The sequence below is a fragment of the Triturus cristatus genome, chromosome 1_2 (genome assembly GCF_964204655.1).
Source record: "Triturus cristatus chromosome 1_2, aTriCri1.1, whole genome shotgun sequence".
Taxonomy (NCBI): domain Eukaryota; kingdom Metazoa; phylum Chordata; class Amphibia; order Caudata; family Salamandridae; genus Triturus; species Triturus cristatus.
In genome coordinates this window covers 453877564-453893035 of record NC_140580.1, presented here as the reverse complement: position 1 = coordinate 453893035, position 15472 = coordinate 453877564, and the positions used below count along the sequence as shown (strand labels likewise).

The 15472-nt window shown below is 42.4% G+C and overlaps 1 protein-coding gene across 2 annotated transcripts in view; it reads left to right on the top strand.

Annotated features, from left to right (window-relative positions):
* The window catches only part of BLNK (B cell linker), a 684101-nt gene that overhangs the window by 49219 nt on the left and 619410 nt on the right, over nucleotides 1-15472 (top strand). The gene's annotated exons all lie outside the window — the stretch shown is intronic.

Here is a 15472-nt window from a genome sequence, read left to right as displayed (position 1 = left end):
GTCCTGGGGGGCAGCGCATTCATGTGAAAACTGGAGCATGCTACTTGCAGCCGATCCATCTTTTCACAATGCATGCGGCAACCAGCCAGCACTTTTAAAAGGGATTAGAAATCCCCTTCCAGACGGGTGCAGTCAGTGACTTCCCTCTCCTGCACGGGGATGTCTGAAGGGTCCATGGGACCCCTATTCCCCCCTCCAGAGGGCTGCTCTCAGGGGGCACACTGACCTTTTAGATGGTACACTGTCAGTGCGCCTCCTGAGAGCTTCTGTGCCTTTGCGCCTATGTCTTTAATATGGCGCGGGTGCAGAGGCAAAGGGATTCCCTCATTTGCATAGGGCAAGCCTCTATGTAAATGAGGGAACGCCCACTCAAGATAGCGCTGGCACTTTATTTGCAGCAGCGCTATCGGTATTACAGAAGGGGCCACACAAGCATCGGCTGGCTCTTCTGTAATACCAAAGTGCCCAGGGGGTGCACAAAGTGGGCGCAAACACCTGTTGCACCCCCAGGGCACTTACTTTTATACAGCCTCATTTATACAGCCTCAGAAGTATAATATCTATGTAGATATTGCCCTGCGCTGGGTATTCCTCCTTGCGCAATGGAGCACGTTGTGCAACTTCTAAATAGGTTTGCCACTCAGTTACATTGAAATCCTTTTTTATATCAGATAGAAGAGGCTGTTACATGCAGATCAGTGGGATGTTGCAGCCTTCTGACTTGGGCAATAACCTCTGGCTAAAATATTAGTGAGCTATAGGGGCAAATGTGTAGCGGCGATGACTTAAGGACTGTGAGACGATGCTATCTCCCATTCTTTTTTAGCTCAGGAAAATAAATTCTTGAGGCATTTGTTGGGTCTTCCACAGAGAGCCTTATCGTTTTCCATGTATCACATGCTGTGCCTAGAACACTTATGTGTTTTATTCCATTCCACTGCAGCGACAGATTTCCATCTGGTGTAATCCCATTGCATTTTACATTAAGAATTGCCTGAAAATTAATGAATGTTTCAGGACACTTTGGCTGACGTTTACTAGACAGGTTCGCTGGGATACTGGATGACCAGATCTTTTTACTGAGCCTGACGGCATCTCTTACGCTGACAAGAATTTTCTGGGGAGTATTTTCTTAAATAAGAGATGTGTGTGAAAGAGACATGGGTGAACTGAAGGAAAGTGACATTAGAGCCCATTTGTAGTGAAAATAGTTATGGGAATGGAGACTTACCTAAAAGGGTAAATTGATGGATGAGGTTACATCAGATCTCAAAACTCCAGCTGATATTAAATAAATAAACTTTCTTGAATGATTATTGTTGGTGATTTGTACACATTGAGGAGTGAGCACAAAGAGAACCGTCTTTTTCCCTATAGTGGATGGCCCTTTAAAGTGGGTTGGCAGTAGTAAAAACAGATTTCTGCTTACTAAACTGAGATTTGGCACCATCGTCCATTTATTGCCTTCTTCAGTGACATAATATCTTTGCAGTGATGCTAATATAAGTGTGGCAACTCATCTAGACAAACAAGTATACATTACCTTTTCTTTTGTAAATTTCGTCCTGAAATTCTTAATTCATTTATTAATCTCATGATTAAGGAGAGTCATTTCAGTTCAAGCCATTCAGCCTTCCTATATCTTCTCTCTTTATAAGCTCCATTGATTTTACGAAGGGGCTGAAAAGAAGGAATAAATTGGTTGCTTTATTACAAAAGATCCCTCACTCAGACTTTGATGTTCTTTAGAACACTTTTGTTGGTTTAAACTTGGATCATTCATTCATTTTATAGTTTTCCTTTATTATAACAACGATGCATATGATATGTTTGAGTGCTCATTTTCATATTTTCTTTGTATAGAATTGTGGATGTGGAACTTTAGTGTTAATATTAATAATTTGCCTTTATATTTCTTTAATTATTATTATGATTCTTTGGATATGTTTGATGCTACTTTGGATATGTTTAAGTATTATTTTACACATTTTCTTTGTATATAATGTATTTATCAGATGTGCAGGGCTTAATTTGAGCCGGTGGTTTCCGGTGGTCGGCACCGGCACTTAATTGTCAACACCAGGACTTATGACAGTCTTCCACATGGTGGTGCTGTATACCTAATTTAGAAATGAGGCCAACAACAGTTGTTTATTCATTCAGTAAACAGTGAAAATGACTAGTACCTGCCGCCCTAGCCATTCTTATAACACTGGTGCATAGAATAGTCTGAATTGTTATACATGTAGGAATGTGATGGTTAATAGTTATGTTGGTACTGTCATTTGCAGCGCCAGAAGGGACAATAAGTGTTGCAAGCTGCAGTTACCTACTGACGAGGGACCTAGCACTTATATTTTTACAAAAAAAGCCTACAGATGTTGCACGTTTTTTAATCTGTTATGATGTTGTGGATGAACGAAAATAAATTTAAAAAACTGGGAGAAACTTGGAATTGAAAATCTGCAAGTATCACAGCTGCAGATTACTAATCTTGTACTCCTTTATGAAGCAAAAAATTAGTTGGAAATGTACTTCAAATTTAAAAGTACACCTAAATTAGAACATGTTAACATTGTTTTACTGGAACCTTAAGACACTATTGCCCTGGATAAGAAACCTTTATACAATGGGTCCTGATCCGCAATTCTAATTGCACATGTAAGTGAAAGGTGTACACAAAGCAGTGACATGTAACTTTCATATGCACAATATGTGAATTTGCAGTAAAAAAATATATTTACCAACATGTGAGCAAGTCTCCTCATAGGAGGAGTTTGGGGCATCTCAATGAGTAGGTCTGTAGTGAACATACAATCATGAGCGTCACTACTCATTTAGCAGTGCTGTTTGTTTGCTATACGTTGTCCTCGTTCCCTAAATAAAATAATTTAAAAAAAAAAATGTTGGTAGTTTCCAACCCTGGGAACGGCTGAGGATTTACTTATGTGAAGAGCAAAAATATATACAATTTTGGAAACAGTAAGAAGAGGAAAACATTAGGCTAATTTGTGGGGATGTAGAGGAAAAGTGTCTCAATATTTTCTCGACGATGTATTTCTTCCCATTCAGTGATGTATACCCATTTTCTCTCAAAAAGCATAACTGTTGACAACCTGTGAGTATCTGCAACTTTCGCAACTTTCCAAGTCCAATCCTGCAATTCGTTGTGAATTCAAAAAAAGTCAAATAAATTATTCAAAAATAGGAAGGAACCTACAGGAACAACTTCACATTTTATGAACTGGGTCAATATTTTCTCAGGCCAAATATTACTCATCTAACTCTCATTAAGCTTGAGGGGACTTAGTAAGGAGGGGGGGATATTTTTGAATTAAATATATTGCATGAACATAGTCAGTCAACCTCATCTCAAGATGTGCTTGATGTTGCCATTGAACCTGAGGATTCTTCTTCCTTCATGTTTATTTTTGTTCATTTTTACCTAAATGTGATTTGCAGTTGGACCTGGGGACGTTACCCTATACAAATAACAGCTGAAATATTTCATTGGGAACAGAACCACCGTCCATTCCTTTAATTCATATCTCAGGATACTGTGTCTAATATGAGCATGTGGCTTAAATGAGAACAGTTGAGTTCATGCCATAGAAAGGCTATTTATAGATATGCCCCGGTACCTCAATTTATCAGCTTATGTTGTTAATTAGGTTTCATTAGCTTCCTTCTTTAAGTATTTGGAGACGTGTTACCGTCTCACATCATTATTAAAGGCTTTGCTGTGTCACATTTGAGTAGCACAGCAAGTTATTTTCATTGCTTTAAATCAGATCTTTCACTTAAACGTGCGTTTATGAAAGGGAACATGCATCCTTTGAGGCCTTTAATATGTTTAAATGCAAACTTAAAAAATATGCGTGAGTAAGGCTATTTGTGTAAAGTGGTTTTGCAATTTCATCAACTGTTTTGCATTAAAAAAAGAATGTTTCTCTTGGTTCTGCAATTTTGAGCGTTGAAAATTCTCACCCATCCCCCAGAAAGAGGCCAGTAGTTCTGGTAATGTGGCATCACTGTTATGTAATTCCTGTTACAGCTGTGGGGAGAGTGTGACGGGTGGGTAGATATTGTCAGACGTGAACACATTTGAGATCCATGATCTTCTGGTATGCCCTTACTCAATTCTCAAATTACAACTGGTGTGGTGAAACGGCAGTTTTTCCTACACAAGTTTCTGCAGGTAAGACCTGATTAAAATCTGCAGTGAAAATAACACACATTTTAAGGTCTGCAGCTCGGAACAAGGGAAGCATGTGGTATTACTGCCTTATAGAAGATGTAGAACTCAGAATAGGGAGGCCCCCCTGCCCCCTGTAAATAGACAGTAGGGTTAGTCCCATTAACTGGGGATGGAATTACTTTCCGAAACACTTGGGCACCAAGAAAGAGGCCCGAACTAGAAATTCTCAGGGCTACCTTAGGAACCCCTCGCCCCAAAAAGAAATTTTCGAACTGCCTAGAAACTATTTCACTAACACTGTGGAGCACATTGGGACAAGACAATACTAGCATAGTCCAGTGACTTCCCACTTAAAGGGATTCCTACAGAATCACAGCTGTTTCTTGGATCTGCAGCAGCCCACGATCCCTTTTTAGACTAAACAGGAACTTCCTCTTTTTTAGCAGGGTTGAGTGCAAAGTCATTGTCTTCTGTAAGGGGTAACTCGGGTTGGGCAGGAAGGTACCTCATTGGAGCATCGCACATCCAATCTGCACTCTTCTCCATTCTGCAAATGTAAAATCTCCCAAACACCTCTCTGTGTTTGTGTCTACTCTTGTGACTGCAGATTGAACTGCAATCTAGGATAGTGTCTATTGTGAGTAGCCGTTTATTATCAACCAGAAGGTGCCCACCGTGGGGCACAGACTTCTTCCAGTATGCTTTCAAATCCTTTCTACAGTTTAGAAAATTCCCATCCTTGTTCTAGAAACATCCATACTGATGCCCTGTACATTGCATGTCGGGTCAGTTTAAGCAGTGGGGGGGACTTGATTGGGTTTCTGTAAAGGCAAAATCAAAACGTGAAAGCATGGAGTGATGGGGAAATGATGGTAAAGTTGCCTGGCTATTTGACAAATCATATTCTGTTTCACAAGCCGCAAAAAACTACACACGGTGTTGTGCATCGAAAACATATTGCTTCTGAATGCAGCTAAACCAAATTTAGCCGAAGCACACTTTAAGGTGTTAGTAAAGTGCTGTGGAAACAATTGCCAGCACAAGTGATAACTACTGCGCCTTTTATTTGTGTTAAAATCGAATATGATAAACCATTTTTGATTTTTCTCTCCTTAGATGTGGAGCACTAGAGGACATAATGCCATATACTGGTTCAGCTAATTTAATGTTAATGATGTATTTGTTTTTAGTCCTTGTTTTTCAGATGTTTTTAGTATTTGTAATGTGGGTTATTGTGTTTTGTTTAGATGATACTGTTTCGTTTGTAAGTGTTGTGCATGTTTTACAAGCAAACTTTGTTACAGGATGTATCTTGTAGTATATAAAATGAGATAATAAATAAAATTGGTGACTTTTATCCAGCAGTTCCCCGAAAACAACCCAAACTAAGTAGAAGTACTAACTATTTTAAAGTTACGAAATCGAGAACAATAAAATTCCCAAACCAATTTATAAAAATAAAAAAGAAACTATTTAGCAAAAAGACACAAAAATGGTTCAAATCAGGTACCGGGAATCAGAGATATGAATTTAAAAAAACGTTTTATGGCAAAATGGTAAAACAGTCTACTACATCAAGGGATATTAAAGAAGCACTTTCAGACTGGGTGCATTATCCAAAAACAGCCACCAGACGCCTCTCTTGCACAATAAATTAAAACAAGGATACGTTATCAGCAATCAGTCTGTTTTGAGAAGCCGGGAGATCAGAAGCAGAGTCAGTAATCTTCTTCACAGGTACATCATAGCATCTGCAAACTTCCTGGGACTCTTCTGGGTGACTCCAGTCACAGCTCCAAAGGGTCTACCAGTCCTTCCGCCTCTGCTTCTTGCTACAACCAAAGTTATAAATGTTTCTTGAGTCTGGGAAAATCACTCCTGAGGTTTCTTCTAAATCCCACAGGTTCTCACAACAGTCTTCCAGACACCAGGTCACTTCCCAAACAGGGTTCTTCCACAGTCCAGTCCCAACTGGTCAGCTGGGCCTTTGTCAGAGCAGGGTGCCCTTCTGTTTTATTTAGAGCAATTCCAATCCCTGGCTGCTAGCAGGAGCAAGGAGTGTTTCAGTCTTCTTTTCACGGCAGTCAGGCAGAATCTTCCTTTCTTCCATAGGTCCAGGAATATTCTGAGGGGCCAGAAGTGAATTGTCAGTCTTATCATGTGCATCAGCCAGTGAGTAGAGAAATTCATATCTCCAACTCTGACTACTCTCTCACACACAACTCCCACCTCCTTTTTCAATACTTTCTTTCTTGGTTTACTGCAAAAATTCACAGAAGCCCTAAAGCCAAACTGACTGTCACCATACTCCACCGGGAGGAGTGATATCCCTCCCTGAGCCGCTACACTATTCAGATGAGGTGCCCTCCTCTCTGTCAGCACCCATGCTGGGTTTCCCTCTTGCTGGGCCTTGGAATAAATGGAGCAGTTTCTGTCAAAACAATAAGAGATCAGGTTGTCTACTGTTCTGCCAGCTTTTTACACCCCCCTTTAATATAGCTAATCCTTGTTAAGTTACTATTTGTGACAAGACCCTAAATACCTGTACCCAGAAGCCAATCTATTGTCTGCTGAGTGCAAAGTTGTTAACACCCAGCCAGGTATGTATATTGAGCCTCTGGAGTAGGGTCGAGAGGCAAAATAGTTTCTGAACCAGTTTTCTCTCAGGCAGCGTGAAGGACACTGTTGTGAACTCGCTCTTTACTTGAATTAGCATGAGGAGGCTAAGGCAGCCTTACTGTCTTATTTTAAGTTTGAAATTATTTCTGCACTCAGTTTTGACTCATAACACAGTTGCTTGTGTGATCTTGGGTGCCTTAACCAACCATGCTAACCTGCCTTGCTGAATGTTAGAACAAAAATCCATTTAGGGGGACCGGAGCATGTTCTTTTAGGGGACAGGCTTAGTCTGCTGTCCAAGGTCAATGAGACAACACACACTCTGGGATGCAAGCCAATATTTTGGCTTCAGAAGCGTAAGTAGACAATGAAGAGCATTGTGTAATTTGGACGGGTTTCAATTGGTTATGTAATTCATGTGTGAAGCTGTGTGCTCTACTGAAAAAAGCAAGGTAACAATAGGTCACTTTCTCTCACCTTGTTCCAGTTTGAACCAGCTGATGACAGGGCCTCGACTTCACAATCTTTCCTGTTAGTCACAGAGGGTAATGTTACTTTTTCCGGCTTGTGTGACTGATGTTTAGTATGGATTTGATGGATTCTAAAAGTGATAAGAACTCGTCACATTACAAGTGTGTAGGTGTTCTTAGCAGGCAGGGGAGCGGATTGAATTGTTTTTGTAAACACCGGTCTTTTGAAACCATCAAAATAGATCTCGAGGATGGTGTTTGGAAAAATGCCAAAGGGAGATGTAGAAACCTGCATCTTTCACCGGCATATTTTCCTCTCATTTAAATGGAGCATCTTGAGACAGGAACCTAAAAGAACACATGTTTTAATGAAAGTGATTGCACCACTCTTATAAAGGACCTGGAATGACAAAACCTAGTGGGATATAAGTAAGAACTTCGGTTATCGTTTCAGAGGGGTGGTAGAGCCATTCAGGCAACAACAACAATCCTTGCCAAGCTGACCAACAAAACAGGAATAAATTAACCTGTGCTTAACACACTGGTAGCTTGGCACAAAGAGGTCAGGCTTAACTTAGAGGCAATGTGAGAATTATTTATGGAGCACCCTAATCAGTAATAAAGTGAAAACACAACACAAGAATAATCCCAAACTAATTTAGAAAATAGCGTACACTTTATTAAATATTATGACACCGAAGTGAACAAAATCCAATCAGCAGAACCAGAGACATTGATTTTCAAAGCTTTCAGGGTAAATAGCACCAAAAAGCACAATGCACCACTCATGGTTATCTAGTTGCTCTAGACCGGTGTAAAGTCACAAGTTCAGGCTGACTGTGTTGGAGCGTGGGCTGGATACAGGGCAGGTTAGCCCTAAGTTGGCAGGGTATGCCCAGACGTGGGTCCCTTGCTCACTTTGCCACTGGATTCAAGCTAGCCTGACTAATGAAGGGTGTTACCCAGAAACCGGTCCCAGGATGCTTGTTTCGGTTCAGGGAAGACCTGGCTTGGCAGTTCAGGCTGGACTGATCCCATGAGGCACAGGGTCACAACTGATTTGCATATGGCTGGGTCTCAACTGAGGTGGCGAAGTGAGCTAAAGAATGATGACCCAGAACTGTGTTGTCCCCTTAATGTAAATTGTGGTCTTTCTATTATACCAACAGAAATCAAAAGATGAGGGGGCAGAGAGGGACTACTGTTCGAGCACATGTCTTCCCAAATCAAATTTTCTTAACCACAAGTGTGCTCTTCTGTGAAGATCAAAAGTTCCATGAGTCCATACTATGAGCCCTGATCTGTCAAGTAATCAGAGGCATATCCTATTACAAATACAAGCCTTCACCCACCAATGGTGGCACGCTTCATCATCAGGCTGTGCTCCTCGTTGGGCTGGCACTGCACGCCCAACGAGGGGGCCCTTTGCTGGAGATTTTTTTTCTTATCGCCTTACGGCATGGGTACTCGCAAACATTTGTCCAGTGGCCACAAAGAATGGTCTGTGGTGGGTCCAAGGGCCGCACTGATGCCAGCAGGGTGGCAGTAGGGGTCTGGTTGGGTCAGGGATTGTGTCAGGAGGACAATTTTTTTATAAATAAACAGGCAATCTTTTATTTGCAGGTTAATAAATACTTGTCCGTTTAGTTAAAAATTTTTGCTGAATGTTAGAGCTCATGCTGCTGTTTACCGAGGGGGCTGCATGTAAAGGTCAAGAGGGCCGCAAGCGGCCCCCGGGCCGTACTTTGAGTATCACTGCCTTACGGAATGAAGTCTTCAGACATCTAACCTCTTATATATGTGGATGAAAAGGAGGTTAAAGCAGCATGTAGATTGATCCATAGTTAAAATTCACAAGAGGTTCCCTCACCACCTCTTTTAATATTGGTGCCACATTTAAAGAATAAAAACACCAGTAGATCACTATAAATAAAATGATTTCTAGATCCACTCAACTTTGGTCAGCATGTTTCGCACCTAATTTGCCCCAAAAGGATCAATGGCATTTTTATTAGGAACCAAGGATAAATCTAATCTACTCTGGTAGGTTGACCTTGCCATGTATTATGTGGCCCTACCTAATTCACAGTATTATGTGCTGTACAACAAACTTTATATTCATAACTTACACCCATAATCTGGATATAATTCTTCACAAATAATTAGATGACCTGAAAAGAAAAAGACATATATCAACATATATAAGACATGCCAAAATATGGTCAACTATTTGTATGGTAATGTCTTAAGCATTTTGTATTACATCGGCATATCTGTGTTTATTAGCCCATTCTGTTTAGTCAGTTGCCTTATGCAAGGTGCCACCTCATATCCTGCATTCTTATCCTTCAATATTTGTTCATGTCATTCCACAGCATGCAACGGTGACAGGTAGAGTGATTAATGTGCTACCACCTATCTGTATCTAGACTTCTGTGTTAAACACCATCGTGCATAACTCCAATGTTGTCACTCATGAGCTTTAGCAAGAATATAGTTGTGCGTAATCGTTCTAGCATTTTAAATGTAATATTTTGGTTCACCACATTGTCATAAAAGAAGTCTTTATCAAACAATCTCACCCTAATTGAAAGGTAAAATGGCCCCTTTGGGAGTGGAAGGATCCCAGACTGGACTGCCATCTGGTCATCTATGAAAATACAACAGCGTTATCAGTATTGTGGTAAAAAAGAGCTGCCATGATGCCCCCGTCCCGTGGAGAGCACTTGACCTCTCGGAAGTCACTGCCAGTAGCCTGTGAAAAAAGAACAATTGATGGACAGAATGCAGAACGATGTTATACATTCACCCTAGTACAAAGATCTGGGCCTCAATCCATCGTTTTTTTGCTCGCCATGCCATTCCAGTTTGGACCCAGCCATAGGCAAATCAGTCTTGACCCTGCGCCCAATGGGAACAGTCCAGCCCAAACTGCCAGGCCAGGTCCTCCCTGGACTGGAAACAAGCATCCTAGGACTGGTTTCGGGCTTTCAGCCCTCATCAGCCAGGATAGCTTGACTCCAGTGGCATGGAGAGCACGGGACCCACGTCTGGGCATATCCGTCCCACTCGGGGTGACAAATGCAAAAAGAACAATTGATGGACAGAATGCAGAACAATGTCATACATTCACCCCAGTACAAAGATCTGTGCCTAAATCCATCGTTTTTTTGCTCACCATGCCAATCCAGTTTGGACCAGCAATAGGCAAATCAGTCTTGACCCTGCGTCCAATGAGAACAGTCCAGCCCGAACTGCCAGGTCAGGTCCTCCCCGGACTGGAAACAAGCATCCTAGGACTGATTTCGATGCTTGTGTCCATCTCAGGGAAGACCTGGCTTGGCAGTTCGGGCTGGACTGTTCCCATGAGGCACAGGGTCAAGACTGATTTGCATATAGCTGGGTCTGAACTGAGGTGGCCAAGTGAGCTAAAGAATGATGAAGGATTCAACCCAGATCTGTGACTGGGGGTGAGTGTCTGAAAAGTTTCAGTGCTCTGTCCATTATCTCCTTGTGTTTGCTTTGTGCGCCCTAAGTTGACAGGGTATGCCCAGACGTGGGTCCCTTGCTCACTTTGCCACTGGATTTAAGCTAGCCTGGCTGATGAAAGGTGCTACCCAGAAACCGGTCCCAGGATGCTTGTTTCCAGTTCAGGGAAGACCTGGCTTGGCAGTTCGGGCTAGACTATTCCCATGAGGCACAGGGTCAAGACTGATTTGCATATAGCTGGGTCTGAACTGAGGTGGCAAAGTGAGCTAAAGAATGATGATGGATTTAACCCAGATCTGTGACTGGAGGGGAGTATCTGAAAAGTTTCAGCACTCTGTACATCATCTCCTTGTGTTAGCCCCCCTGAAAGTTAACCTTCTCAAGTTGTGGCGCGAAGAGATCCATTTGTGTCAGAAACGGCAAGGAGAAGGAGGCTTTTGGCCCAAAGAGCAGATCTACTCTTGTGGACAGTCGTTACTGTAGAGGAGATATGGACGGCGCTGGAGCGCCATGTTGATGGATCGTTGCTGTTAGTGCGAAGTGCAGCTCTTGCATTGCCAGTTGTCGCAGGCGAAGTGCAGATCTTGCATTGCCAGTTGTCGCAGGCGGTCACAGGCGGTCATTGTCGGCGTGAAGAGCAGGTCCAGCTGGAGCTTTGTGTTGGTGATCGTCGCAGGTAACAGATTCTTGGCACGACTGGACCCTTTTGTGCTCTCACTGATGCCAGCCAAGGGTCCAGGACCTGAGGGGCCACCTCTTGGGGATAATGGCGCAGTCCAAAAGAGGCCATTAGCAGGGCTCAGGCAGATACAGGCAGTTCCAATTGGTAATGGTCAGCTGGGCAGTTGCAGGCTTCTTGTTTACCTGTCGCTCACAGAGGAGGTCAGTCCCTGGACTCAATGTGGCCAGACTGGGTTCAAGGCAAGTAGGTCCTTCTTCAGACAGCATGGCAGTCCTTCTAGTAGCAAGGCAGTCCTTCTTCTGAATCTCACACAGGCCCATGTGTGTTCGTATGTGGGGTCTGAGAATGCCAACTTTTTTCCCCAATGCCAGCCTTCTGTGGGGAGAAAATCCCAAGTCAACTTCCAAACTAGATCGGACAAGTTCCGCACTCCTTTCTGGGTTTGACTCCCAACTGTCTAGGGCGACAAAAGCAAGGGCACATCTGGTGTCGGGTTTCTTTGTGTGTGCTAAAGGCAAAGCTCTTTGAAGTGTAAGTGGGGCTGGGTACAGCCCCCACCCCCAGCCATCCTGTCAGGCTATCCCATCCTGTTGGCACCTAAGACCCCTTTGTCCCCATGTCTGGTAGAAATCAACAACACACTGCAGGAAAGACTAACCCTGGGCATAGTGGGCATAGCGGGGCTACACGGAGGTCCACGGAGTTGCGAACAAACTCAGTGGAACTCCGCTCCACTACGCCACCTGCCTCCACCCCCCCTATATTAACAAGTAATTCTACATTACTTAAAAGTAAATTAAAACCACATACCTGTACTGCTGCGTCCCCGGGCTGCTCTTCTCCTCTTGCTCACCGTCTAGATAATCCTTGAGAAAACTGAGCATGCGCTTGTGTCCGCGCATGCGCATTTCTTGCATCTCAAGGATTATCCAGACGGCGAGGCAGAGGAGGAGGGCAGCCCAGGAACGCCACAGTACAGCTAAGTGGTTTTAATTTACTTTTAAATAATGTAGAATTACTTGTTAATATGGGGGGGTGGAAGCGGGGGCTGGCCAAATCCGATCTGCTGTGGAGTGTGCGGAGATTGCCTTCTCCGTCTTCTCCGCGGCACGCGGAGTAGGCAAATCTATGCACACTCCTTGGGTGGAGAGGAGGTCTCCGCCCGGGCTTAGGAGAGACAGCCACAGTCATGTGACTCTGTTTACTAGCAGAAATGCACAGTGTTTTAGGGCTAAAAACCCCAACTTTCTAAAAGTGGCATTTTCAGAATTCTAAAGTAAAATCGACTTAGCATTAAAGAGAATTTTAAATTACAATTAATTTAAGTGTAAACATATTTCTCTTTCTGTTCCTATTCTGAAGTTAGCACTTATTAAAATATAATAAGGAAACCATGTATTAGCCTATGTGAAAGGTAGCCTTATAATAGTGAAAAACAACTTTAGGAGTTTTTCACTGCCAATACATGTAAAATGTAAACCAATATGACTTACATTTTAAATACCATGTACCCTGCCCTAACAGCTGTTAGGGTGTACCTAAGGGGTGACTTATAAGTCTTTAAAATGAAGACTTTGAGTGAGAAAGTGGGTTATCAGTTGTGAAGGATGTGATCCCTTCACAAGTAATAAAACTGTAATCTTTCTATTACTATGTACCCAGTTCCCAATTGAAGCACTCAACTCTCTCAAGATAGTGAAGCAGAGTAGTCCAAGGCTTACTTAGGGCGGTGTTGTGTGGTTAAAATATATACAATCAGGTAGATAGAAATACATCCTCAGAACAGTTCATACCCCCAACAAATCCTGAATCCATCTTCATACACCTCCACCACCTGCACTAACTGCAACATCACAATATGAGTGGGTGTCAGTATCAATTAGAGAGGCCTACTAGCTTTGCTAGGATGTCACCACAATGATAAAAGTAGAAATATGTCATAATAATCCAAGATAGCGCCATTGAAATCAATAGGGATGGTACCATCTTAAGGCAACATTCATTAAGGCGTGTCATAACTCACTGTTAACCTTGGGTGTGTCCATAATTTAAATTAACAAAGAGATTAAAATTTAGGTCTATACCCTTGATTTAAAAATGCAAGGATTGACTGTTACCATATTGTTCATCAATAAAACTGTTTTCATGGCTACACATAAAATATATATCAATGCATTGTCAATATTATCATGGTCAATAAAGAATATTTAAACGAATTCAATGGGTGCAAGATTGTTTCTTCTACTTTAACGATGCTGCATTTTAGTTTTAGGACTTACCGAGAGGAAACTTACAGTCCAGAGCCTATGTGCAAAAATGCAGGCTCCAATAGCGCTTTAACACATTTAAAGTGTATCCCTGGGGCATGGTTATCACCCCCTGGGAGACTTGGGGCAAATGTTTGGGAGCATCTTCTGGTAGGGCTGCTACACTCTCTGCAGTTACCCACAACACTTGCACAATCTGTTGGTGGTGCCCCTGCCCATTGTGAGATACCACATGTAAAATCATATGCAAATTTAGGGACACTTGCTGGGATTTATGGGAAGGTCGTCAGCGACAAAAGGTGCTCATTAAATTAGCGGCTTTGCTGCTTGTATAAATCCATTTATTTCGAGTGACAGGCTTTGTGACTCAACTTTCCCATTTCCAGGTGCCCATGCTCATTTAGGCACCTGGATGCAATGCTTCATTGGGGGCCTCAGTTGAGGCCCAAGACCCCGCAGCCCCTGCCGACTCCCTGTGTGTGCTGCACTCCTTCAGTGTGCCATCCGGGAGCCGGCTGCAGCTTCCATTTTCTGACCCCCACCTGCAATCTACGTGACTGGGTGGGATGAGTTGCTGGATGCCTCAATATCCATCCAGGACACCTAGAGCCTACCTGGCCTAAACAGATCTAGGCCTACCCTTCCCATGGTTCACGTAACTCTATGCCCACTCTACTCTCCCAGCCAAGGGTTCAGTGCCTCAGCTTGAATGTTGTCAAGTCTCACAGGTCTGAAACCTGTCCCTCAGGCCACTGTCTGTTCTCCTACTGGAAAATACACAGCCGTAGTAACCTTAGGTACCTTAAGTATGACGACCAGCATCGGATCCATAACCAGGATAAGAGGAAGGAGTGTACATAGACCTGGGGAAAAGGGCATTAGTAAAGACTTTTTTATGTTAAGTAGTTTTGCGTCTGGGATTGGCCAGATTGCAACATTTTGATAGCTTAGATGATAAGGTTTATATAATCAGAAACAAAATATTATGACACCATGAAGCTTAAGATGATCATGCAATGCTAGAAGGGACATTAGTACAAGTCTATCCATTTTAAAATGCTGCATATAACCAATTACTGACTGGACAGACTAAGAAAGGACTTTTTGAAGAGTTTCCTGGGAGTTTGATAAAGTACTAGATGATCAAAGACTGGACACCAAAACTCATTTACAAAAATTGTCATCAAGGAAAAGGGGAACTTTTTGTAAATGTTCTGGTGTTGTAGATTCATCGGATAAGTCATGGGTAATAATAAGCATAACTCGATAAGGATTCGGGCACCTCTACTGTGTCTGCTGTTAGATAATGAAATGCTAGTCGTTCAACATATGCACCAACAAGTTTTGTCACTACTTAAATAAATGTGTGGACAGAAATGTGATAGCCTTACAGCTAGCCACAAAATGTTGCCTGTCTGATGTCAATTGTTTAATTCCCTGTCACCAGTGCATTGAATAAAAAGTAGTAAATTCATCCAAGAAGAGGTAGTGGGAGGACCATTGTGTAGTTTGCTTTGCCAGTTTGTGAATGCCTACAAACCTTTGAATTTGTGAATATTTACACACTCCTATCAGACCCTTTCCCACCCTACATATTTTTGGAGCTTTACTCCAGCAAAGGGCTTTGTAATGGATCACCACCAAACCTGGTGAGGTGTAGGACAATTTGTTTTCTTAGTAGAGGAAAAACACAAATACATGTGCCTTTCAATATTGAGCTGCTTTTCAATAGATATGTACATTTATG